General features: G+C 38.9%; 1 protein-coding gene across 6 annotated transcripts in view; it reads left to right on the top strand.

Annotated features, from left to right (window-relative positions):
* The window catches only part of JAKMIP2 (janus kinase and microtubule interacting protein 2), a 188,108-nt gene that overhangs the window by 69,239 nt on the left and 91,438 nt on the right, over positions 1–27,431 (top strand). The window contains exons 2-3 of one of the 6 annotated variants that reach the window (XM_023226956.1): positions 8,492–8,550; positions 12,103–12,232. The exons of 3 other annotated variants lie outside the window; for them this stretch is intronic. The gene's annotated coding sequence lies outside the window, so the exon portion shown is untranslated. Of the gene's footprint in view, positions 1–8,491; positions 8,551–12,098; positions 12,233–27,431 lie in introns of all 6 variants that reach the window. 2 more of the 6 variants (XM_023226955.1, XM_023226957.1) reach the window with 2 other exon arrangements.

The raw sequence follows: 27,431 nt of genomic DNA on the forward strand, positions 1-27,431 counted from the left end.
TACAAAAATGCCTGAGGTTTCAGAAACACTGCACTTATTAATAAGTACTAATACTTATTACTGCACATCTAACATGGGTCCCAGGCATCACTAAGAGCACGTGTTCATTTCTGTCCCTTCTGGGACTCAACATGTTGACTGCACTTGGTGAAGACTTAACACAGTTAAGTACTTAACACAGTACCTAGAATTATTTAATAGTTATTTACATTATAGTGCCTGTTTAACTGCCTGTATTAAAAAGTTCCTGATTCATAACCATCAAAAAAAGGCCTAGAAAGTATAACACACAGGTAAACACATCAGCTTTGACAGCAGAAAGAAGTACTAATTTTAATTCCTTACTGACTATCATTCTCTGGGCAAATCATTAAACTTCTCTGTGTCTGAGTTTTCTTATCTGACCAACAGAGACACAGATTGGATATCCCTACTTGAAATGCTTGGGACCTGAAGTGTTTCAGATTGTAGATTTTTTTCAGATTTTGGAACACTGTATTTGCAGTATATTGGTTGAGCATCCCTAATCCAAAAAATCTGAAAGCTGAAATGCTCCGAAGAGCATGTCCTTTGAGCGTCATTTCAGATTTTGGATTTTCAAATTAGAAATACTCAATCTGTAATATTTGGGTAGATTATAATTTTTAGGATAAATGATAGACTATACAAAGATTTCTAGTGATGCTTCATAGTAGGTACTCAATACTAAAGCATTATTGTTATTATTTCCTTTCTTTTTCTGGTAAACCAGATGACCATGGAAAGTGTTAAGAATTAAGAATTTGTAGCTGGGCACAGTGGCATGTGCCTATAGTCTCAGCTGTTTGGGAGGCTGGGGCAGAAGGATTGCTCGAGTCCAGGAGTTTGAATATCTCAATATTTCAGCCAGAATCCCCATGCATCTTCCTTGCCAACCTTGACTGAAAAGCATTGCTGGTCAACTCTTTGTTAAAATGCAGTTGCTGGTTCTCCAGTCTTGGGGAAGATGGAAAAAACCAGCATCCCCTGTGATCCTGTCTTGAATCAGTGAACCGAGGGAATTCACTTCTGTAAGAGTCTTTCCTTATTAATATATTTTACGGTTTTCCTGTCAGATCTAAATTTTACTTTCCAATATCTGCATGATATTCCACTGTAGAGTTATTCCATTATAGATACTAACATTTGGGTTATTTCCAGCATTTCGCTACCTGCTTCAGGTACTTCAATACTATATTTGTATAATGCCATATACAAAATTATTTCACACGTGTTCAAATATACCTATAAATAAATTCCTAGCAGAGTGCCTAAATCAAAGGCTACGTACAGTTTCAATTGTTAAATATGTGGCCAGATTACTCTGCAGAAAGCTTGTGCTAGTTTATACTCCCACTAAAACACAGAAGTGTTTCCCCACATCCACATCAAAACAGTCCATTTAAAACACATTATTCATTTTATACATAAAAATTAGAACTAGAGTTTTAAATTGCAAGTCCTTAATTATGCATAATGTTAAGGCTTTGCTTTCTTTCAATGCTTTATGACAAACTGCATAACCAATCTTCCAGCCATACACTTTATCCTGAGGATAGAAGGTCAGAGCACTTCTGCCCTGGAAGTAACCTTATATATTTCACTTGCTTTGCAGTTCAGAAAGGTGATGCCCAAAGTACAGACTGTGGGATGTTGCCACAAGTCACACAGGACCTCAGACTTTTTTTTTTGTTTTTTGGGTTTTTTTTTTCTCTGTGTGTGTGTGTGTGTGTGTGTGTGTGTTGTTGCTGTTGTTGTTTGTTTTGAGACAGGTCTCACTCTGTCACCCAGGCTGGAGTGCAGTGGTGCAATCTTGGCTCACTGCAACCACTGCCTCCCAGCCTCAAATGATTCTCGTGGCCTCAGCTTCCTAAGTAGCTAGGATTGCAGGCGTGTGCCACCACACTGGGCTAATTTTTGTATTTTTAGTAGAGAAGGGGTTTCTCCATGCTGCACAGGCTGGTCTCAAACTCCTAGGTTCAAGCAATCCATCCACGTCGACCTCCCAAGGTGCTAATACAGGCATAAACCACCATACCTGGCCTTATTGTTTACTTAACAACTGACCATTCACTATCTCTGAGTTAAGGGGTTCCTGGAATTCCCTTCCTGACTCCAATATTCCACTGCTTATGATGCAGAAAACAAGTGACTTTGTTAGAATTTGATGGCTCAAACTCAGCTTGGTCAACACAGATTTTTCACACACTCATAATGGGTTTAACTGGTATAAAAGGCATTTTAAGAAACCAGAGGAAAATTATTCTTAAAAGCAAAGAACATTCTGTTTTGCAGCAACAACGAACATATTCCAAAGAGATTTCACTCATGTATCCTGAGTGTGGCATCTGATGAGGTAAAATTATCTTGGCTGATTTGTGTGCAGATGTTTGCTTGTACCTTGTAATTCATACTCTGCTACATTATTAGTGCTATTTTCTCTTCCTATAAAATGCTGCATCCTTCAGAAAACAGCTCCAGTGGGTCTATCATTACCTACCTTCAAACACAGTCAAATAAAGTGCTGCTTTGGAGAAGCTTCTTCCTAACTCCACCATACAGCCTTTCTGTATGGTATAACAGATAACAAAATCAGAATAACGACAGTATCAAGTAGAAATGATTATTGACAGCCAAAGATACTTACAAGCTAAGGAAGTGAAACCTCTGCTTGACTTTACTTTTGAGTAATGACTGGGGAAATTGATTACCAGAGGGAATCCAGTTGACTTTCCATGAAGAAGCTGACTGTTAATGGATGATTTAATCTTCTGGGAGAGTGAATCATTTCTCACTCCCTGGTTGTCTTTCCTTTTACCTTGCTCTGCTTCTAATGTTGGAGGCTCCTCCTCTCTTCCCTAACACCAAATTTCCCAGTAAAAGGAGGCCAGGAGAGAAATAGAACATACAGCCATGTCCCACACAATGATGTTTCTGTATGATGTTTCTGTCAAAGATGGACCACATCTACCATGGTGGTCCATCCCATAAGATTATAATTGAGCTGGAAAGTTCCTTTTGCTTAGTGACATCATAGCAGTTGTAACGCTATAGCACAATGCATTACTCACGTATTTGTGGTATTACTGCTGTAAACAAATCTACAGCATTGCCAGTCTATAAAAGTATATCACGTATAATGATGCACAGTATATATTTGATAATGATAATAAAAGACTATGTTGCTTATGTATTTGCTATACCATACTTCCTTGTTATTTTAGAGTATAGTCCTTCTACTTATATATAAAAGTTAACTGTAAGACAGCCTCAGGAGGTATTCCAAAAGGCATTGTTAGTATAGGAGATGACAGCTCCATGCATGTTGCTGCCCCTGAAGACCTTCTAGTGGGATAAGCTGTGGCGATGGAAGACAGATACTAGTGATCCTGACCCCTGACCCTGTGCAGGCCTAAGGTAATGTGTGGTTTGTGTTTGCGTCTTAGTTTTTAACAAAACATTTAAGAAGTAAAAACAATTGTTTAATAGAAAAAATATACATAATAAGATATAAAAAAGAAAATGTATAGCAGCACAAAAATATTTAAAGTTTAAAAATTAAAAAGTTTATGAAGTAAAAAATTAAAAATTAAAAAGTTTATGAAGTAAAAAAGTTTATGAAGTAAACAAGTTACAGTAAAGGCCAGGCACAGTGGCTTATGCTTGTAATCCCAGCACTTTGAGGCTGAGGTAGGAGGATTGTTTGAGTTCAGGAGCACCAGACCAGCCTGGAAAACATAGTGAGACCTTGTCACTACAAAAAAAATTAGCTGGGCATGGTTGCATGCACCTGTGGTCCCACCTACTCAGAAGGCTAAGATGGGAGGATCACTTGAATTTCAGAGATAAAGGCTGCAGTGAGCCATGACTGCACTATGCACTCCAGTCTGGGCAACAGAGCAAGACTCTGTCTCAAAAAAAAAAGTTACAGTAAGCTAAGGTTAACTTCTTATTGAAGAAATAAAACTTTTATGTAAATTTAGTGTAGCCTAAGTGTACAGTGTTTATAAAGTCTACAGTAATGTACAGTGATGACTAGGTCTTCACATTCACTCACCACTCACTTATTTGCTCACCCAGAACAACTTGCAGTCCAGCAAGCTGCACTCACAGTAAGTGCTCCATACAGGTGTACCGTTTATTTTTATCTTGTATTTTATTGCACCTTTTCTATGTTTAAGTATGTTTAGATACATAAATACTTATGACTTAACAATTGCCTACAGTATGAAGTACAGTTGCATGCTGCACCCATCTGTAGCCTAGGATCATTCAATAGGCTATAACATATAGCCTGGGTGTATAGTGGGCTCTACCATATAGGTTTGTATAAGTACATTCTATGATGTTCACAGGATGACAAAATTGCCGAAAGATACAGTCCTCAGAATATATCTCTCTCATTAAATCACACATGACTATGTATTATTATCTCTTCTTGAGAGGAGAAAAGTGTAGGAGATCTGGATTTTAGCAGTAGATCCACCACTCACTCACTATGGGACTTGAGGCAAGTCAAAACAATCTCTGAGGTTCTTTACTTTGAAATTCTAGGATTTTTAATGTCTTGTTAAACGCCTATTGGAAACAAAATTCCATTTATTGCAGAGTTTCCCAAGTGTATTTGTGAGGATTCTTTCTTTTGCAGTTTGCCAAAATACAACTCTAATTGACATAAGCAGGAAAGATAATTTATCTCATGTAAATGGAAAGTATAGAAATAAGAGCCATGCTCAACAATGTTTGGATCATCACTTTCTGTCTTGCTGCCTCTCAGTCTCCTTCCTCCTTGGCTTCTGCTCTTTTCTTTCTTCTTTCTTTCTTTCTTTGTTTCCTTCTTTCTTTCCTTTCTCTCTTTCTTTTCTTTCTTTCGTTCTCTCTCTCTTCTTCCCTCTGTCCCTCCCTCCATCCCTTCCTTCTTTCCTCCCTCCCTTCCTTCCTTCGTCCCTCCCTCCCTGCTTTCCTTCCTTCCTTCCTCCCTTCCTTCCTTCCTTCCTTCCTTCCTTCCTTCCTTCCTTCCTTCCTTCCTTCCTTCCTTCCTGTCTTCCTTTCCTTCCTGTCTTCCTTTCTTCCTTTCCTTTCCTCTTTTTTCTTTCTTTCTTTCAGTTTTTCTTTCTTTCTTCCTTTCTTTATTTCTCTTTCCTTCTTTATACATAAGTTCTTTAATGGTGATTTCTGAGATGTTGGCACACCCATCACCTGAGCAATGTACATTGTACTCAATGTGTAGTCTTTTACCCCTCACCCCCCTTCCACCCTTTCCCCCTAGTCCTCAAAGTCCATTGTATCATTCTTATGCCTTTGCATCCTCATAGCTTAGCTGTTTCTTCCGTGTTGGTTCTTCCCTTGTGTTAGCAAGGTAGCCACTAGCAGGTTCAGATTAATATTCCATCAACCCCAGTAAAATAGTTCTATCAAAAGTTCTAAAATTGAGTTTCACTAGACAAAATTGTGTTTGCTGTAAGCAATTGCTCTGGATCATGTTTCGACTTTTGTGCCAGGCAGTTAGGAAAGAAGCAGAAGGGAAAATGCAGCTCACTCTACTAAAATCACATGGACTGAGAATGAGGAGGGATGGTTCACCAAAGGCAGTTCTGTTATCAGAAGAATGGAGAGAGAATGTGCAAGCAAAATGAGTGGTCAGTAGTGTCTTAGTCCATTCTGGTTGCTATAACAAAATACCTTACACTGGGTAATTTATAAATAACGGAATTTATTGCTCACAGTTCTGAGGCTGATAAGTCCAGGATCAAGGCACCAGCACATTTGGTGTCTTGTGAGGGCTCATTCCTCATAAATGGCACCTACTTGCTGCATCCTCACATGGCAGAAGGGGAAAACAAGCCTCCTTGGGCCTCTTTCATAATGGAACTAGTTGTATTGCCTATTCAAACTTGGTGCTGTATGAAGGAGAAAATTATTTTCTGGCATGGATTCTCAAGTCATCCTTCATGGTGGTGTGTGACCTAAATGTACGCTATCTAAATTGGTACCTAAATGTACCAATATGAAAACATATTGGCTGAAAGGCCAGTGCTCCCAATGATCAAAGATTGATGAGGGTCAAGCCTTTGTGACCTATTCACCTCCCAAAGGCCCCTCTTCTTAATACTGTCACTGTAGGGGTTAGACTTCAACATATGAATTTTAGGGGGATAAAAGCATTTAGACCATAGCAGGTAACTTTTGCTCACAAGAAGATTCTTTTTCAAGTAAAGGCTGCTTTTCATCTTACTTGCACTAACTATGAGGGTAAGGAAAAGGAATCAGCACTCTCTTTATCTTTAAGATATTCTGTCTCCACTAATCAACCACAAACCAATATCTGATCACAAAGTAATTTAACTTCTTTCACTGCCTCTGGATCCCTCCTTCTTGAATCTAATCCCAGGATACCAACTCTTCCCTTTCCAGGATCATATTCCTTTTATTTATCTTGTGTCTCTTCTTTGAGACTTCTTCCTTTATGACATTGGTCTTCAGCATATTTTGACCTTACAGCTTTTTTTACAAAACAAATTCTTACCATAACCTACAGGACTCTACATAATCTCATTCCCAGCTACCATACTTTTCTTTTCATACCTTCCTCCAACCACATAAATATGCCAACCAAATGAATATGCTCAAATATCAAAGACTTAGTTTCCACTTTATGCTAGAATGAAGTAGCACATGACAGCTCCATTCTTCCACTGAAAACAATTTTAAAAGCCAGATATGTTACAAAAATTATATATTAAAGGCATCCAAGAGCTACAAAAGAAAGGAAGATTAGGGGGACTAAAATTCCAGAAAGGCAAGAAACTTCAGAGGTGATCTGAAGATCAGCAGTTGCTTTTTCCCTCAGAAATTTGCTAATTCCTGGCTATGGTTAGGGGCTGAGAATCTGGACTTGGTTCTGATCAAAGCTTTTAGTAGTGGCAAAATGGGGAAACAAATACACAGCTGGCTTTCTCTCATGAGACACTTACAGACAGCTAAATTCTAAAGCTGCTGTTGTATCTCCTTAAATATTAGTAAACTTGTCCCAGGCTTGCCTATTTTCTCCTCCTAGAAACTGCATGAGATATATATTAGCCTTTCTTACTCTGATTTCCATTTGTTTTAACCCTGCATATATATTTTAAATATCTGTGATTTTATTCCTACTATTGAATAATTTCTTTAGGTCTACTTTCTAGTTCACTAAATGTCTCTTTGTCTGTATCTAACCTAATGTTGACTATCCATTTAATTTTCAATTATAATTATTTTTTCTCTTTCCTAAAGGTTTGATTTATTTTTATAGCCACTAGTTCTTTGTTTATGTCACTTCATTTTAAATATTTTTCATATTTTTAACTATTTTTAGTATACTTTGTACTTTATGACAAATAATTTCAATATTTGAATCTCTAATGGTCTGATTTTATTTCTGTTTCCCCCCACTCCATGAACTTTTCCACTTGAGAACTTTATCTGGGGAAATGTTTTGAGGTCTGCATTAAAAGGGTGTTTCTCCAAAGAGGTTTTGAATTTGCTTCTCTTTGATCGTTGGGGGCACTGGCCTTTCAGCCAATATGTTTTCAACTAACATGGATAGTGTACATTTAGGTCACATACTACCGTGAAGGATAACCTGTGACTCCATGCCAGAGAATAATTTTCTGCTTCACACAGCTCCAAGTTCAAATAGACAGTTTTCCTTGGTGTTCTTCAGGAAGGGCAGGCTGATTTTAGTTTTCTTTGGAAACCCAATTTTATGCAAGCTCCTTCATACAAAGAAAATCCTACTCTTGAAACACTAGCATTTGTTGCCTATCCCCAGTGTACAATAGGCATCACATTTTAGCTGATGCTGTAAGGATAGAGCCATCTGTGCTGTTTGTATTTCTGGAATTCTATTTTTGTTCTGTGATTGGCTTTTGCTATTGTTGTTAATCCAGAAATTTTAGGGTTTTTTTTATGAGTAAGATGTTCAAGAAAACTAGTTCATTTATGGCTGGGGTAAAAAATGTTTCTTAGTTCCTCTCTATTCCCCAAGCCACTCAGCCCTCATCCCACCTCACTTGCCTGTCTCCTACCCTCTTTTCTTGTGGTCTTGCTATTATTTAAAGGGTCCCTCTCTAATTGTTTTTTTCACCAATGTAAACAACTTCCCAAGATCTTTCAATTACCTTCTCTTACCCTGGAATTCTCTCTACATCTGCTCTTCACCATTTCCACCCAGGCTAGAGCCTGATTCTGTCTTATTTAATGATTGTACAAGTTTTCTTACTGTAACCCATCTTAACTTACTTGAACACAACTCTGCTCACATCAACACCTACTCAAGCCAGCAGCAGTTCTTTCAACCTACCAAATCAGAACTTTAACTGCCATTATTTTCTTTAAATTTTCTTTACCCTACAGTTCAAATGTGATATGCTTTAGAGTTTTTCCTACCGTTTGTAATAACAGATGGGTGTATATTTTCTCTTTTATTGATTAGATTCATAGCATGAGCAAAGGCCTGGGGGATAGAAGAGCAAAGACCAATTACAGGAAAAGGTAGGAAGTGAATAGATCTTATATAGCCAAATCTTAGATAACATAGATTGTGATAAATGAGGTTCACACCAGACTGTGAAGAACTTTCAGAGCTGAGGAGGTGGCATTATTCTATGGCCCACAGAGTACCAGTGAAAATCGAGATTATTTTTGTACAACCACTTTCCACTTTGAGCAACTTAAAGAAGCTATATTAGTTCATTCTCACGCTGCTGTGAAGAAATACCTGAGACTGGGTAATTTATGAAGGAAAGAGGTTTAGTTGACTCATGGTTCCACATGGCTGGGGAGGCCTCAGGAAATGTACAATCATGGCAGAAGGGGAAGCCAACACATTCTTCCTCACAAGGCAGCAGGAGAGAGAAGTGTTGAATGAAGGGGGAAGCCCTAATAAGACCATCAGATCTTGTGAGAACTCACTCACTATCGTGAGAACAGCATGAGGAAAACCACCTTCATCATCCAAAGACTTCCTACTGGGTCCATCCAGTAGGATGGGGATTGTGGGAACTACAATTCAAGATAAGATTTGGGTGGGGACACAGCCAAATCATATCATTCTACCCCTATCCCTCCAAATCTTGTGTCCTCACATTTCAAAACACAATCATTCTTTTCCAACAGTACCCCAAAGTCTTAACTCATTCCAGGGTTAACCCAAAAGTCCAAGTCCAAAGTCTCACCTGAGACAAGGCAAGTCTCTTCTGCCTATGAGCCTATAAAATCAAAAGTAAGTTAGCTCCTAGATAGAATGGGGGTACAGGCATTGGGTAAATACACATGTTCCAAATGGGACAAATTGGCCAGATCAAAGAGGCTATGGGCTCATGCAAGTCCAAAATCCAGTAGAGCAGTCATTAAACCCTAAAGTTTCTAAATGATCTCTTTGGACTCCACATCTCACATCCAGGCCACACTAATGCAAGAGGTGGGCTCATGGCCCTGGGAAGCTCTGCTCCTGTGACTTTGCAGGATACAGCCCCCCTCCCAGCTGCTTTCACAGCTGCCGTTGAGTGTCTGTGGCTTTTCCAAGTGCACAGTGCAAACTGTTGGTGACTCTACCATTCTGGGGTCTGGAGGACAGTGGTCCTCTTCTCACAGCTCCACTAGGCAGTACCCCAGTGGTGACTCTGTGTTGGGTCTCCAATCCCACATTTCCCTTCTGCACTGCCCTACCAAAGGTTCTCCATGAGGACTCCACCCCTGCAGCAAATTTCTGCCTGGACATTCAGGCAGTTTCATTCATCCTCTGAGATCTAGGCAGAGGTTCCCAAACCTCAGTTCTTGGCTCTTGTGCACCAGCAGGCTCAACCCTATGTGAAAGTGGCCAAGACTTAGGACTTGTATCCTCAGAAGCCATGGCCTGAGCATACCTTGGCCTCTTTTAGCCGCAGCTGGAGCAGCTTGGATCCAGGGCACCAAGTCCCCAGGCTGCACACAGCAGGGTGGCCCTAGACCTGACTTATGTAACCATTCTTTCCTCCTAGGCCTCCAGGCCTGTGATGGAAGAGGCTGCTGTGAAGGTCTCTGTCATGCCCTGGAGACATATTCTCCATTGTCTTGGTGATTAACATTTGGCTCTGATATGATTTGGCTGTGTCCCCATTCAAATCTCAACTTCAATTGTATCTCCCAGAATTCCTATGTGTTGTGGGAGGGACCCAGGGGAAGGTAATTGAATCATGGGAGCCAGTCTTTCCTGTGCTGTTCTCATGACAGTGAATAAGTCTCATGAGATCTGCTGAGTTTATCAGGGGTTTCCACTTTTGCTTCTTCCTCATTTTTCTCTTGCTGCCACCGTGTAAAAAGTGTCTTTTACCTCCTGCCGTGATTCTGAGGCCTCCTCAGTCATGTGAAACTGTAAGTCCAGTTAAGCCTCTTTTTCTTCCCAGTCTCAAGTATGTTTTTATCAGCAGTGTGAAAATGAACTAATACAGGCTCCTTGTTACTTACACAAATTTCTACAGCAGGCTTGGATTTCTCCCCCAGAAAATGAGTTTTTCTTTCCTATTGCATCTTCAGCCTGCAAATTTTCCAAACTTTTATGCTCTGCTTCCTCTTGAACACTTTGCTGCTTAGAAATTTCTTCTGCCAGATACCCTAAATCATCTCTCTCAAGTTCAAAGTTCCTCAGATCTCTTGGGCAGGGGCAAAATGTTGCCAGGCTCTTTGCTAAAGCATAGCAAGAATCACCTTTATTCCAGTTCCCTACAAGTTCCTCATCTCCATCTGAGACCACTTCAACCTGGACTTCATTGTCCATGTCACTATCAGCATTTTGGTCAAAGCCATTCAGCAAGTCTCTAGGAAAGTCCAAACTTTTCCATATTTTCCTGTTTTGTCTGAGCCTTCCAAACTGTTCCAACCTCTGTCTGTTACCCAGTTCCAAAGTTGCTTCCACATTTTCAAGTATCCTTATACCAGCACGGCACTCTCTGCAGTACCAATTTGCTGTATTAGTCTGTTCTCACGCTGCTATATAGAAATACCCAAGACTGGGTAATTTATAAAGGAAAGAGATTTAGTTGACTCACAGTTCTGCATGGCTGAGGAGGCCTCAGGAATCTTACAATTATGGCAGTAGGAGAAGCAAACACATCCTTCTTTGCATGGCAGCACAGAGAGAAATGCCGAGCAAATGGGGAAGCCCCTTATAAAACCATCAGATCTTATGAGAATTCACTCACTATCATGAGAACAGCATGAGGGAAACTGCCCCATGATCCAATCACTTCCCACTGGGTCCCTCCCGTGACACACAGGGATTATGGGAACCACAATTCAAGATGAGTTTTGGGTGGAGATACAGCCAAACCATATCAGAAGCATACATGAATGGTATCTCCTGAAGTTTTGCAATATGTCAGTCTCAGTAAACCTTATATAGAGTAATAACTTAAATATGGTTGGCACTCGGTATATGTTTACTAAATTTTGTGCAACCTCCATAAGGGATATGTCTTCCTAACTTTTATTGAGATAAGGAAAGTTAAGGCTGGTAGAAGCCTGTAATTGGGAAGCTCTCCATATAATATTGTTGTATTTTTGTCTCTCCTTTAAAATGAAAGCAAATATTGTGTTCAGCAGATTTTAAACACTTGATCATTTTGGGCTTTAAAATGTATAATATAATAGAACTATGTGTTATTCTATATAATTTTGCCAGAAAAAAAGTTTCTATTATATATAACTTAGTTCTCAGTCTAAGTCAAGTAGTTACATCAAGAGTCAAATCTCAATTTCTATAAATCAGTATATAAAAATTAGTATGGGGGGAAACGTTTCTGAATTTGATCACTTGTTCTCTCTTTCTCTGTCTCTCTCTTTCACACACACACACACACACACACCCCTACCTTTCACTTGCATAACAATAGAGGAAGAAATGAGAAAAGCAAAGCTTACTTGCTTGCTTGTCAGAAGCTATGGAAGAACATATAATAAATATCTGGGCCTGATGCCCATGCTAGGGATGCTGCTATTGGAGAAGTGCCATTGCCATTCAATAATGCCCTAAGGAGGAATCCTATTCATCTGGCTCTCTCGAGACAGGAAATGTGGGAACTGATATAGCCAAGCTGCAGACTAACAGAAGCCATTAATCCAGTGTCCGTCATAAACCTCATCTATCTGGAGTCTATGAAAGGGAAGTCTGGATCCTTGAGAGTCTTCTACCTCAGAGGTAGGTGTGGAAGGAAGCTGGGCAATTGGTGCCATTTTGCTTTTCTTTTCTTTTTTAGCCTCTCACTACTAAATAGGTTTTTCTTTATTTAAGCTTGTATTCAAGAGCACTTAATTTAGTTGGATCATTGGCAACTGTCTATAAACTGCCAAACTTAGTACAAAAAAAAATCATTCCATAAGAATCCTGGGTGTTAATACTTAACGTATTGTTAGTTTGTTTTGAGTCTAGCTTGATCATGAATACTCATGCCTAGCAGAAATTTGAGAATGAAGGGAGAAAATCCTTCTGATCCTGAATCTTAAATGGTTACATATAAAACAAATTGGCTTGCTTGCATGTGCTTTTATTATCCTGTGCCTCCAAGTTACTCAGCCTCCAGTGTAAAACCTTAAACAAACACAAAATTTGTCACAATTTGATAAGCTCTGAGCCCATATGTGCATACTTCCATGAAAAGTACAACAGACTTAAAATTTAATTTCTATGCCTGACAAAACAGTTTAGTTCTCTGTGTTTTATTTTCTTCATGTGACAGTTGTTTTTATTTTCACAGTAAATTTTTTAAAGATGAATTCTGGCTGTTCAATAGCAAAGAAGAGTGAATCTGAACAATACCAAGAGATAAGTTTAAGAAAGATGCAGCCTCAAAAGTAGAAGTGACACAAAGGCACATTCAGGGAGACATGAGAGGCCAAATTACACATCAAATTGTAAAAGCTGCAGATGGAAATTGCCAGTCACCAGGAGGGAGGGAGAGACAGGAAGGGAGAATGCCAAACAGCAGCTTTGACAAGAGTAGCCTATCAATTTCACCGGACAATTATAGGATCTGTAGGAATCTTGTTGGCTTGCTCATTTTCCAGTACACCCTCTTTATTTCTCAGGAAGTCCTGACCTGGGGTAATGACTGCTTGGAGTATAGACAGCCCATCAAGGAGTCCTGTTCCTATTTTAGTTGCCCATGGTGTGACTGTGACTCCACAATTAACCACAAAGACAAGATGAGAGACACCCAAAAAGAGCACAAGCTTCTGGCATCTCCCTGGAAAATCAACTTTATCCTCTGTAGCCAAAATGGATTATTAAAGGAGTTTTTTTTTTTTTTAAACTTAGTATTTTCCCAGTGTAGGCAGTAGTGATTTCCAGCAGACAAGTCAACATTAAATCTGAGGTTGAATGAGAGTGATCACATTTGACACCAGAAGAAGAGCTAGGTTCTAGCCTGGCTGTTCTTATACCAATTTAAAAATATTAATTGGTTGTCTTGGGAGAGGAGATGTGGGAATTGCTGCAGCCAAGCTGCAGATGAAGAGAAGCTATTAATCCAGTGTCCATCATAAGCTTCACCTATCTGGAACTTCAAAAACCAAGTTCTTGAAAATGTTGTTAGTAGAAAGGATTTATTTGAGAAGGGGCCACCACAGCAGATATGCTTAATTACTTTGATTTTATGAAATTCTGTTTATCTGATAAAAAGTTTAACCCCCAAATTGATTGTAATTCAATCAAAAGATTGATTCAGTCAAAAGAGAAGCAAACACTCCTCTCTTCTGGGCTAGACTTTAGGAGAAAAAGTCTATGTGATAAAGAATCCTTCAGGGCCAAAGCTTGGGTTGTGCTACATGAACACAAGGTTTGGGAGAAGGCTTGTGTTAAATCATAGCTTTGTGCAGCCTTGGGTAAGTGCACGATTCTGAGCCCCAATTTTTTCATATAAAAGGTGAGGTGATTATAGCGTCTGCATAGTATTCAAGTATTTTGTAAATTTCAACAATAAGGAGAAAGAATGCTACTTGGAATAGGGAAGATGAAAAATCCTTGGCCTTTTACGCCTAGCATAGTTCATCCAAATTACTTCACAGTAACAGAAGGAGCTGGGTGGGGTATGCGGGGAAACTATTAATAGCATTCCCCAGTCTGTGTACAGTGGAGGAGGAGAGAAGGTTAATAGTAACAATAACATTTCATCTGTGCACAATGGAGAGGGTGGGAGAGCAAATATTAATCATTTTAATAATGGAATATATTTACAGTGGTTTATGGGTAACAGTATTTTCTCATATACAATCTTATGCAATGCTTGTATTTCCTATCCCACTTTTAAAATAAAACTCATGTATTTAGGGGATGAGAGAGTTTTAAAATACCAATCTCCCTATCAGCTAGCGCTTTGACTGGAGTAGTTCATCACATTAACCAATCTGGAGAAGGCCGAATGAGTGGGTAAGATGATAACCCATGAGGAGAAGGAAACCAGAATAGAGCTTCAGGCACCTACCCCCAGGAAGGTGGTGGAGACAGGGGAGAGAGGAGAAATTCCATTTTCACCCAGGACTCATCCTGTGTACCCAAAGGGTCTCAGCATTTCCAGAAACAGATTCAGGTACATAATTTGTCAGAGTTATGGTCAAGGTTGGGTTTATCCTGCTGAGGGCCACACAGTGTGCGTCATGCAATGGCCACAAAGCGCTGGAGAATGAGCTGCACACTCACCTGAGACACATTCCCCAGAGGGTTTGCAATGAACCTTGTGAGGCATCCAGGAGGACTTTTTGATCCCTCAATGAGATGGACCCTGTTACCTCATATATCTTTTCAAAATGTTTTTATGCACGTATATAAATATAGGTCCACATAGATATGTGTGCACATGTGCATATATATATATATATATATATATATATATATATATCTTTAGTTTTTTACATGAATGACATTATACTTTGGACTTCATTCGTCATCTTGCTCTTGAAATGTTTTGAGGTGCAGCTAGCCTCGTTGGTTCATGTACATCTTCCTATGTATTTTTAAACTCTTGCATAGTAATGTAAAGACTGGACATACCACTATATAATGCTGGTCCCTTTTTTATTTTAGTTTTTTAAGTTTTTTTTAGGGACAATGTTTCACTCTGTCACCCAGGCTGGAGTGCAGTGGTGCCATAATAACTCACTGCACCCTCAACCTTCTGGGCTCCAATGATCCTCCCACCTCAGCCTCAGAAATACCATGCCTAACAATATTTGTTTGTGGAAACAGGGTTTCATAATGTTGCCTAGGCTGGTCTCAAACTTCTGGTCTCAAGTGATCCCCTCGCCACAATCTCCAAAAGTGCTGGGATTATAGATGTGAGCCACTGCGTCTAGCCCAAGCTGTTCCCCTTTACATGGACAGTGCATTGTTTCTAGTTTTTCACTATGACAGTGTTGCACAGGTGTGGTCAATATCATCATGAAGTCTCTCATTATTATCTTTTAACATACTATATAACTTACATAGTTATCTTGCTGATTTTTTATTTTTACTCTGCTTGAGTATATACTCCAGGAAAGCAAGGATGTTTGTTTATTCTATCCTCAGCTCTATCTCCAACCCCTAAAACTGTATGCAGTGAATATTCATTGAACAAATGTGCTATAGCCATATTCTGCAACCACATACAGTTATGGTGTAACTATTATCCTCTTAATAGGAGGACAACTCTCTGAGGGCATGGACACCCTCAGAGTGTTTTAGCTGCAGTGCCTGGCACAATGCCCTGCTTAGAGTGGGAGCTTTATACATTTTAGGAACAAACAGTAACATGTACTGTTTAATACATCATCAGATCAATGTGGCTCTGCATCTCAGCTCAACTTACTGATCCCATGATTCTGATGAAACATCCACCTAAAAAGGATTACCATCAGTTTGTATCTAGTCCTATCACCACCTCCCTTGCTTCCACTCTGGTCTAAGCTGCTACCATCTCCAAGCTGGATTTTTGCAGTTTTCCAAACCAGTTCACTTAATTCCACCCTTATGCTCAGTCTTCTCCTTTTACTAGAGCAGTCAGAGCAAAATGTTAAAAGCTAAGTCAGATCAGGGCACTGCCCCTCTTAACTCCTCCTGTGGCTTCCTACCCACTCTGAGTAAAAGCTTAAATCAATGCAAAATGGCCTAAAAAGCACAGCATGGTCTGCACACAACACCCTCCCATTAATGTCTGCCCTCTAGTTGGCTGCTGTCCTAGCTCACTCATTCCTCCAGCCTCCCTGGCTCCCTGAAGTTCCTGGAACTTGGACATCTCTGCTCACTGTGGAGGTCTTGTACTACTTCCTCACTACCCTGGCACGCTTTCCCCCCAGGCATCAGCCTTTAATCAAATAGCAGCTACTTAGGCTTTCTCGGATCTAAAATCACAACCCCACCTGGATCCTTCCTGTCGACCTCTGTTTGGTATTATTATTTCCCATAGCACATTATCATAATCTAGCACAGTATATTTACTTAGCATGCTTACTGTGTGAGTCTCCAACTAACATAGTAGCTCCCTGAGCCAACAATGTATGTCTGTTTTATTTATTCACTGCTGTATCTTCCATACCAAGTACAGTGCTTGGCAGCTATGCAGTGTTCAATACATATTTGTTGAAGAAGCTGATTTTAGAACAGAGCACTTACCTGACACATATCATGCTAAACGCTTTCCTGGCCTTATTCCATGTGACTATCGCCTCCATCCTTTAAGGGTGGGACTATAGTGATATGGTTAAGAGAATGGGTCCTAGAATCTAACAGCTTAGATTAAATCCTGTCCCCATTGCTTACCAACACTGAGCAGAAGGTCAATCATTTGTCTTCACTAAGTCTTTGTTATGTGAATGATTAAAAGGGAAATATTAATGATTATTATTTATTATTAGTTGCATTTAATCAGACTCTATGAAGCAACCAGTGCAACATCATAAGAAAGTTTTCAACCACAACACTAGATTTAGGCACGAAATCCCCTCTTATTTAATTATCTATCTATCTCATGTGATCATTTTACGATGTAATAGTTATGTTGTGCATACGGTTTTGCAGGATTAAAGCACTCCCTTGTCTGAACCCTATTTCACATAGGAAAAATATTAACTGCTAGTTTATAACCACCCTAAGAAATGGGATTTCTAAGTGAAAAGCCCTAAGCGATTAATTCAATCAGTGCTCAGAACATTATGATGATGAATGATACACAGCCTTGTGTTAAATCTTAATAATGCTCTGGACAGCAAATGTGTTTAATGGCCTTACACTTTGTCTTCTAGAGAACATGTCTTGTTTGTAAGCCATCTGAGAGTTCTAAAGGCAATAATAGGTATGAAAAAGAGTGTTGTGTTTCTGGTCCTAAGGGAAAGGCAAGGACCATGCAGCGGTTAAAACAAATGTTTTGGAATCAGGCTGAACTGATTTTGAATTTTGTCAGACACATCACAGGCTCTCAAAAAACATTAATTGAGTCAATTAATGTCTCCTAGGCATACAAGTTGCATGACATTGGGCAAATTTAAAAGTTTTAATTTTCTCTTTTGCGTAACTGAAAAATGATGTCTACCTCATGGATTTGTTTTAATCAGTTAATCCATATACAGTGGCAAATACTGTGCTTGGCATGTAGAAAGATGGCAATAGAGTTATTATTAAATAGCTTCTTTCCATTCTACAGTTCAGAAAATAGAACAGACTTCTCCCAAATTAAATGTTTTACCTGTCATGTGAGATATAAGAATAGACCAGTTTAATACCAGTTTTACATCAGATAGAAAAATGAGCACTTTCTAAATTCTCTCCTCTTTCTGCGTCTTACCTCTAACTCCAAGCTAATCAACAGTCTTGATACATCCATAATTCTTACTAAATTTTCTTACATAATATTTACTCAATTCTTCTTTATTGCCAGGACCACAGGGCAAATCCTCTCTCATCTTTCAAGACTCAGCTTAGCCATCCCTTCTGTTAGACACCCTCTCTGTCCTTCCCAGGGACTTGGAGCTCCTCCTCTAAGCACCAGTAGTGCCTGGTTTGCTTCTCTGTTGCAGCACTCATTACAACTTCAGGCCTGCAGTTCATTATTTACATGTTGGTCTCTCCCAGGGGGGAAGAGTTGTAGAGAGGATTCATAAATCATATATTCAGGGCTGGAAGATGATTTTTAACACTCACTTCAGAGCATTAAAAAGATAATACATGTAAATAGATTTGCACAGTGACCAGCAGTAGTAAATGGTCAATAATGATAATTATGATGATGATTAGCAGTAGTGGCGGTATTCATCTGTCACAGTAGGAGGTGAGTAAGTGGATGAAGAATAATAATTATCTTTACAAATGCTATGATGATCTAGAATATTATAGGCCGGGACTCCAGGGCTTTGGAATATCAAAGATTGCTTACTATACAAAAAGAAAACAATGGCCCCAGAATCTTCTGAGATTTTAAGATATGTAAGAAAAAATTATGAGCCCTGGAGAGATTTGTTTTTCCTAACAAGGTGTCTATAGAAATAACTTAAAACTTAAAATGAGAAATTATAATTCCTAATTTCCTGTGCCAGGTAATAAAGAAAATGCTGGGAGGAAAATGTGTTTCTCAAATATAAATTTCTTACATTTGGAAATATATTGCTCAATTTTTAAGTATATAAATACAATTAATATACTACAGAGTATAACGTGGATAGAACAACATTTGGTTAACTCAATGATAAGTGACATGTCATGCTGTAGTGGTCTATGCTTTGGAAGAACAATATTAAAATTTTGTGGTTTTAAAGAGTTCTTTACACTTGCCAATGATAATTTCATTTTGGTTCCATTCAGGTACCCCTTCAGCAAACATTTTAGAGTTCCTAATATGAGGCACTGTGCTAAGTGCTGCGGATACAGTGGTGAGCAGGACCAGGGAAATCCCTGCTTCTACAGAACAAATACGTGATAGAGACATTGAAGGGGAAAAAGTGAATATTACAGGGTATCCAATTTATTTCCTTGAGTGATTTGTACCCTTGAGTTGGGTAAGATATGCGTGAGAGGCTGGCTTCCCTGAGAAAGGTAGATTTAATGGAAAACGGTGCCCCCTCACTGATTTCCAAAAAAAATGATTTATTCAAGCTCCAATCTAATTGACTGCACAGTCCCTTCATGAAAAGAGGCTGGCATACATTCAGAAGTTTGTTCTGGCCTTGTTGATTCCAATTAAGTCAGGTTTTGCAGAGTGGACAATTGTGCTGTGACTCGCTGTGACTAATGGCTGGTTCTCTGTTCAATGAAGAGGAGAGGCACTTGAAAGCCTAAAGCATTTCAGATTCGGAACGAAGTCCCTATGTTTGCATTAATTCCAGCTTTTCATGATGTTATGTCGAAAGCAAGGCCATTGTGTTCCAGCCTCACTCCTAGCTTCGGCTGCTTGTCTACCCTTATTTTCCCTTTGCTCCACTTTCCTCACTGAATTCTTCTGTGTTGCTTCCCACCATACCCGCCACCCTGCGCCATTGCCAGAAACATTATTTTATTCTGATTACAGAAGCTATACAACAATTATAGAAATCCTAAGGAAAAGAAAAGCCTCGATTATTTTAAATTAAGATCTCTGATCATCTGCCATTTAAAAAAAAACTACTGCTATTTGAACACCTATCTTTATATATATAAACATATATGCTATCTACTTTAAATGCCTTACATCACATTATGTTGAAGTTTATTTCTATAAAGTGCTTAGAAATTGCTTTCAAATACGGTGTGGAATAAACTTTTTAAAGTAGGTAAATCAATAAATAGTAAGAAGATGGTACTGCTTTCCCTCAAATGTGATTTCTCTAAAAGCAAACTGAAGTATTTCTAGTACAGTGTTTCTGGTACAGTTGGGCTTACGGGCTCCGGAGTAAGGCTAGCCATGTTATTATGTACTGCCTTTGCTATTTACCACCTACAGTTTTGCATAATCTGTATTTCTTCTTTTTCCTTAATATAATAGTTAATATAGATCATTTACTATAGTGCCTAGCTTATAGTAAGCCCCCTGAAAATATTACCTTTGTTATTTTGAAGCACATGGATGACTCCATTGATCTTACTGAGTTCATTGATGTTACCCTACATTCTTCCAATGTCCCTTACCAAGAGTTGGGTATCATCTTCAACCTTTCCTTCTCTCTTTGACTGTTGCCCAGTAATGAGCACACTATATAGATGTTTTCTACCTTACATACTAGCTTGAGAGAAGCACTAAGAAGCTTCAGGCTCAAACGCATCCTAATTATGTCATTTTGCTAGCACTGTGACTTTGCGTAAGGGATTGACCTCCTATTACCTCAAGTAATAACTCCATGTATCTCATAATCTTGTTTTAAGTATGAAATGGCAGGATGCACATAAATTGCTGCACTATACAGTGGTCAGCACCCACCAAGTGCTCTCTAAAGAGAAAATGTTGAATGATGAAGAAAATGATAATGGTGAGATGAATAAGTTCCTTTAGCTTAGGAAAGAGAAAAGCTCTTCTACTCCTCCATTGTAATCCAAGCTTCACTTTTTATCTCTGAACATTTGCAGTAGATTTCTATCAGGACCTACAGCCTTTAATTTCTTTTTCTTCCTTTCTGCTCTGCATATAACTTCAAGATTAGTCCTTCTTAGAAAAAAAATAGAGCATGCCTCCTCTCTTAAAAATATTTATCACATTCCCAGTAATTATTAAATCAAATGCAAATTCACTACCTAGGCAGGCAAGACATATATAGTTTGCCTTCAGTTTATTTTTCTAACTGCACATCTATTGGTTTCTCAGATTAAACTTTCCATACCAAACATAGTGATCTACAATTTATTCCTCATATTTATCTCCACTTGTCTTACCATTTTAACTTTCCTCAATCCCTCCTACTCACCCTTCATTTCCCAGCCTTAACCATAAAATCTTCTGTTTTGGTGAAGTCATCTATTGATTCAGAAGTATTTTTTTCAGAATTTAGCTGTGCCCAATACTACATTAGACACTGAGATTTAACAGGGAGCCAGATATAGTCTTGGCCTCATGATACAATTCCTCTTGTTCTCAGTGTGTGTGTGTGTGTGTGTGTGTCTGTGTGTGTCTGTGTGTGTGTGTTCTTTGGCACTTAGAATATGCAGGCTTTTTTGGTAGATACATATCGTATTATCTTCAACTGTACCACAATGCTTTGCTTATAATTATGGTCTAAAAGATAGTTGATGGTCTGATTCCTGAAGTGATTTTCCTATGGAATTTGGCCTATGTGGATAGGTTGATTACCTTCCATTCGTCAGCCTAACAGTCTTGCTTTGAAGATCCCATCAACTGTATAGAAAATGTAGGTGAGCACTGACCCCTGGGACAAAACTCAAAAAAGAATCTTCAATGTTAAAAACAGATCTGTATTGCTCTTTAATGTATTGCTATATTACGTATACCATAGCACAACATAGGGAAAATACTAATAGCCACTTTCTGTTATGTAAAGATGGAAAATTAAATGCAATTCTTTATAATAGAACTATGTAATATATCCAAAAGCTATTTTATCCAACCTTCATTTACTTTTACTTAAGTAATATTAATCAGTATACATCTTTATATTGAAATTGTTCTGCCTGTTTTAAGTAGCAGGCACACATTATTCACCTATATATAGACATTTCTGCTCATGTCTGACACCTTGAAAAGGTGGCTTTATGATAGCTTTTTTTAAAAATTCAAGGCCCTTAAAAACAGTCACCAAGGAAACAACAGAATAGGTTATATATGCTTCACTTATGCCTAAAATAGAAAATCTTGCTGTCAGTTATAAATATGTTCTATGAAAGCCACTCCCTCCAATAATTTGGGCATTTTCTTCAACTTTACATGCTAGGGTTTGTTGTTGTTGTTATTATTTTGGTTTTGTTTTGTTTTTAAGACAAAGTCTTGCTCTGTTTCCCAGGCTAGGGTGCAGTGGTATGATCTGGGCTCACTGCAGCCTCCGCGTCCCGGGTTCAAGTGATTCTCGTGCCTCAACCTTCCGAGTAGCTGAGATTACAGGCATGTGCCACCACGCCCAACAAATTTTTGTAATTTTAGTAGAGATGGGGTTTCATCATGTTGGCCAGGTTGATCTCAAAGTGATCTGACCTCAAGCGATCTGCCTGCCTTGGCCTCCCAAAGTGCTGGGATTACAGGCATGAGCCATCACACCTGGTCGCCAGATTGTTTTTAGTAACTGTGCACATATACAGCAATTGCCTGCTTTAGGTGGGAGCTCTGATGCATGCTTCTTGCTCTGCCTGACCTTGAATACATAATTGCTTCCCGCTGTATTTGAGATTTCTCCCTCGTGTCCAATGAAGTTGACACTTCTTACTCTGCAACAGCTGTAAAATACTTTGAATTCAGAGAAAAAGGACAATAAAATAAGACTATATGACACTTAAAGACTTACTTTGTTAAATTCATCCTAGCAAAAGCCTTCTAAATCCAGACAAAAGAGTACCGATACAAGATGACTTACCCAGTGCTGCGGAGTGAAATTAAGCTTGAGACTATGATGGATGGGGGCAAGGATTAAGAAATGTCAGCACATGGCTTAAAGAAGAATACATTTAATTTTATTGTTTGTTCCAGTGTTACATCAAGCTGTAACTTTTGCCTGAAATAGCCGTTCAAGGGCTCCTGCAAAATAAAAGAAATTTCCCATAATAAAACTTATTATAAATGGTCTCTGTAGAAATTACAAAACATATCATTCAATCTCGTGTTTTCCTTGGATCTGGATCAATGTGAATTAGACTGAACTTCATGGTAGTCATTGTGGACAGGTACAATGAGCACAAAGATGAATAACACAGTTTTACTCTTAACTGGGACTTAGTCACCTAAATAATAACTATTGAATAGTTATCGTTCTGTATATATACTGGATTATGGCCACATTCTCCTAACTGTTCTTTGTACACCTGTGTTCACCTTCTTAGTTCGCTCTACCTTCTACTGCCACGGGACTATTATTAAAACCAACATTTCATCAAGTCACTCCCCTATGTGAAATCCTTCAGTGACTACACATTGATTTGTGGATGAAGTCCATATCTTTGACATAGTTTAGACTACCCTCTACCATCTGCCACTGCTTACCTCTCCAAGCTCACGTCTTGCCATTTTTCTGTTCACTCGCAAAACTCTTGCCAGTATTTCTCTCCAGAGCATCATTCTTACTCTCTTTTACCTCTAGACCTTCATGCTCAACATTCCTTCTGCCTACAGTATTCTTCTTTCCCACCCTAACCCTCTGCTTGCTGGTTCCTTCCTTCTTATTTTACAGATCTCACTTATATATGTCGCTTTTTCTTTTTCTTTCTTTCTTTTTTCTTTAGACAGAGGTTCATTCTGTCACCCAGACTGGAGTGCAGTGGCATGATGTCAGCTCACTGAAACCTTGACCTCCCAGGTTCAAGTGATCTTCTCACCTCAGCCTCCCAAGTAGCTGGGACTACAGGCATTTGCCACTGTGCCCAGCTAATGTTTTGTATTTTTTGTAGAGATGAGATTTCTCCATGTTGCCCAGGCTGGTCTGGAACTCCTGGACTCAAGTGATCCACCTGTCTCGGCCTCCCAAAGTGCTGGGATTACCAGTGTGAGCCACGACACCTGGCCAGTATGTCACTTTTCCTAAGGAATCTTTCCTGACTCACCGAGATTCCTGTGATGCCCATCTCTTGTCCTCTGGGTGATTATCACACTGTATTAAATTGCTGATTCCTCCTCTAGGGTGGGCAAATATGCTGTCTCTCTTGCTTAGCACTCACAGGTCCTCCACCAGGCACTTCATGAATATCTGTATTTTAGTGAGTTAATAAATTGAAGAATCAGTGATGAATGCTGTAAGAAATATCTTCAAAGTGTAAATGAAAACCCAGATGAAGGAATAATTTATTCCACCCGGGGTATGGTGAAGAGGTATGAAGAAAAGTGATATGACATGACATTTGATCTGGCCCTTAAAAGATGAGTAGGATGGAGTTCACCAGGGAGTTGAGGGAGGAAAAGGGAAATCAAACAAAGAATTCCATGAGCAAAGTCAAGGGTTTGCTTAGTAGATCAGTTCTGGATGAATACTACTTGCTTTGGATCTCAACTTAGACATTACTTCTACCAAGCTTTCCTGACAGTCCCCCTTAAAGAGGTTGGATGTCTCTTGTATGTGTGCTGAGTGCTTTCTCTCTGTACTTTATGAAACATATTTCAAATGTGAAGTTTTAAACCTGAGATCCAAATTATTTATCATGAGTAATAACTTTTCGGTTATATTTATATAGCGTTCTTTTCATGTGAAAAAGTGTATTGACTTTAAATAATTTGTAACAACAACTATTATGATGATATGATAAAGAGAGTGATTTCATACACTAGGAGAGAGAAAACAAACAAAAAGACATACAAATCTGGAAATTTACAATCCAAAAGATGCAAAATTTCTACTGTGCTGAATGTGGATATTTCACATTCATTTTTCTCTAACTGACATGTAATGGATTAAAACTTTTTGACCCTATAGCCATGCCACCACATTCCCTTTATTAAGAGAAGGTAGAACTTCAAGGTTGGACTGGCTTAAATAGCAGCCCTCTCTCCTTTATATTAAATTTTTGTGTCGAATTTATGAATACACAGTGTGCCATTTTTCCTGCATGGAAAAGGGTTTTAAAAGTAACAGGATGTCACTGCAGGTGACCAGGAATAAAGTGTGCAAGTTTACTTCATTCATTTTAAGCACTAATAGCATCTCATTGAAAAACATCATCTTTGGAAAAGAAGGGAGGCTTAGAGCAACTAAGAAGGCTTTGTTAGAATTGATATGTCCAAATATTAATTATAGAAAAGGGTTGAAGCATTTAGCTTCATACATGTGAACGTTAGCTATTTTATGTAACAGTTGCTTTCACATCAAATGCAGTGGCAACAGCCATATTGGAAACCTTGAGATTAATAATGACTTTATTCAGCTTATAGCTTGGGGCAGAACCAGCTACAAAGCCAAGACCCCTGGGAATACTGACCCTGTCAATGTAGGTCCCATTTCCGCAGAAGCAGAAACATGAATTTCTTTAGTCTCTTCAGGGATCTCTGCTTTCTCTGCCCTGTCCTTTTAACACAAAGAGGTGATAAATCAGTTTCCTATTCCCTCTCAACTTAACATGATGTTTAGTGGATAATTAGGTCATAAAAAAGAAAATATAACAATGATAATAATAACTTGCTAGTTATTTTACATACTTTAACTCATTTATTCCTTGAAACAGCTCAATGAGGTAAATACAGCACTTTTCCTATTTTACGGTGAGGAAACAGAAGCTTAGAGAGTTTAAGCAACGTCTCGAGAATATACAGCTAGGAAATTTTATTCAAAGCCAGTTTTTGATTTCAAATTCCAAACTCTTAACTGTTACTAATCACCATTCTATTTTGTAACCCCAGCTGACAACTTTGCCACCTCTGTACCTACCAGCAACCAGCGCTGAATCCTGCCCTCTCTTTAGGAAAATGTTATATCTAAGGCGCTTTGGAGACTGGCATGTGCATTTGAGTTGCAGCTCTGCTCTTTCTTAACTGTGTCATTTTTTACAAGTTAATTAACCTCTTTGAGCCTCAATTTCCCTATCTAAAAAACAATAAAAGTAAATGTCTGCAAAGTTTAATTGGAACAGTTCAATGAGTTAATGCCATTGCCTGGCACAGAGTGGGAGCTCCATTAAGGTAGGTAATATCATTCAGGCTCAGCTCAGTGCCATCCTTTTTATGAAGTCTTCATGCTTTATCACTCCACTCTGAGCTACATTCATAGTATTTACTATTCCCTGCTTTGTAGAATTAGTTTTCTTTTTGCAGGTGTTTGTCTCCTCTTTAGGTTGGAAGCCACCTAAGGGTAGGAATGATGCACTTTTTAACATCTACCAAAAGCCAAGAAGGGCACTCAGTAAATAGTGGCCATATTTTGTTGACCACATGTGGCTACATTTCTGACAAAGAATTGTGTGGTATTTTATGATGTGAGAGTCAGTAGAAAATGTAGTTGGACACTGAGCATGGTGGCTCACGCCTGTAATTCCAGCACTTTGGGAGGCCAAGGTGGGCAGATCTCTTGAGCCCAGGAGTTCAAAACCAGCCTGGACAGCATGGAGAAACCCCATCTCTACTGAAAATACAAAAATTAGCCAGGCATGGTGGTGCATGCTTGTGATCCCAGCTACTTGGGAGGCTGAGGCACGAGAATCACTTGAACCTGGGAGGCAGAGGTTGCAGTGAGCCAAGATTGTGCCACTGCACTCCAGCCTGAGTGACAGAGTGACATTCCATGATAAATAAATAAATAAATAAATAAATAAATAAATAAATAAAATGTAGTTGGACATCAAAACAGTATTTCTAGGATATTTTTACTTTCCTGGACAGAGTATACAACCAGGATTATAACCTAAGATCGATAGCATGAATTCATTATTTTTTTCTTTTGAAAAGTTGTTTTTTAATTTTCAAGTTTTGTGGGTACATAGTAGGTATATATATATAAATGAAGTACATGAGACATGTAATGTGAAATAAGTACATCATGGAGAATGGGGTATCCATCTCCTCAAGCATTTCTCCTCTGAGTTACAACTCAGTTACACTCTTAGAATCATCATTTGTAAATACTTATAAATTGATTTGATGCTTTCAGTTTCTTGATTTTAATATTGCAGTGTTTGTCGTTAAAAAAGAATAATGCTATTATTCACAATAACCAAGATATGAAATCAACCTCAGTATCCATCACCAAATAAATGGATGAAGAGAATGTAGTATAAAGTACTATTCAGCTGTTAAAAACAAAGAACATTTTCATTTGTGACATGGATAGCCCCAGAGGACATTATATTAAGTAAAATAAGCCAAGTACAGAAAGACTAATAGTGTATGATTTCATTTACATGGAAAATCTGAAAAGGTCATACTCATAGAGTAGCAGAGAGTGGAATGGTGATTAAGGGGGCCGGTGGGTAGCCAGGTGCGGTGCCTCACACCTGTAATCCCAGCACTTTGGGAGGCTGAGGTGGGCAGTTCATGAGGTCAGGAGTTCGAGACCAGCCTGACCAACATGGTGAATCTTTACTAAAAATACAAAAATTAGCCGAGAGTGATGGTACATGCCTGTAATCCCAGCTACTCAGGAGGCTGAGGCAGAAGAATCACTTGAATCTGGGAGGCACAGGTTGCAGTGAGCCAAGTTTGCACCACTGCACTCCAGCCTGGGCAACAGAGCAAGACTCCGTCTCAAACAAATGAACAAAAAAAAAAGGTGGGGAGCGGGTGGGGAGGGAAGAATAGAGAGACGTTGGTCAAAAGATACAAAATTTCAGTGAG

The sequence above is a fragment of the Piliocolobus tephrosceles genome, chromosome 4, assembly GCF_002776525.5.
Source record: "Piliocolobus tephrosceles isolate RC106 chromosome 4, ASM277652v3, whole genome shotgun sequence".
Lineage (NCBI taxonomy): Eukaryota > Metazoa > Chordata > Mammalia > Primates > Cercopithecidae > Piliocolobus > Piliocolobus tephrosceles.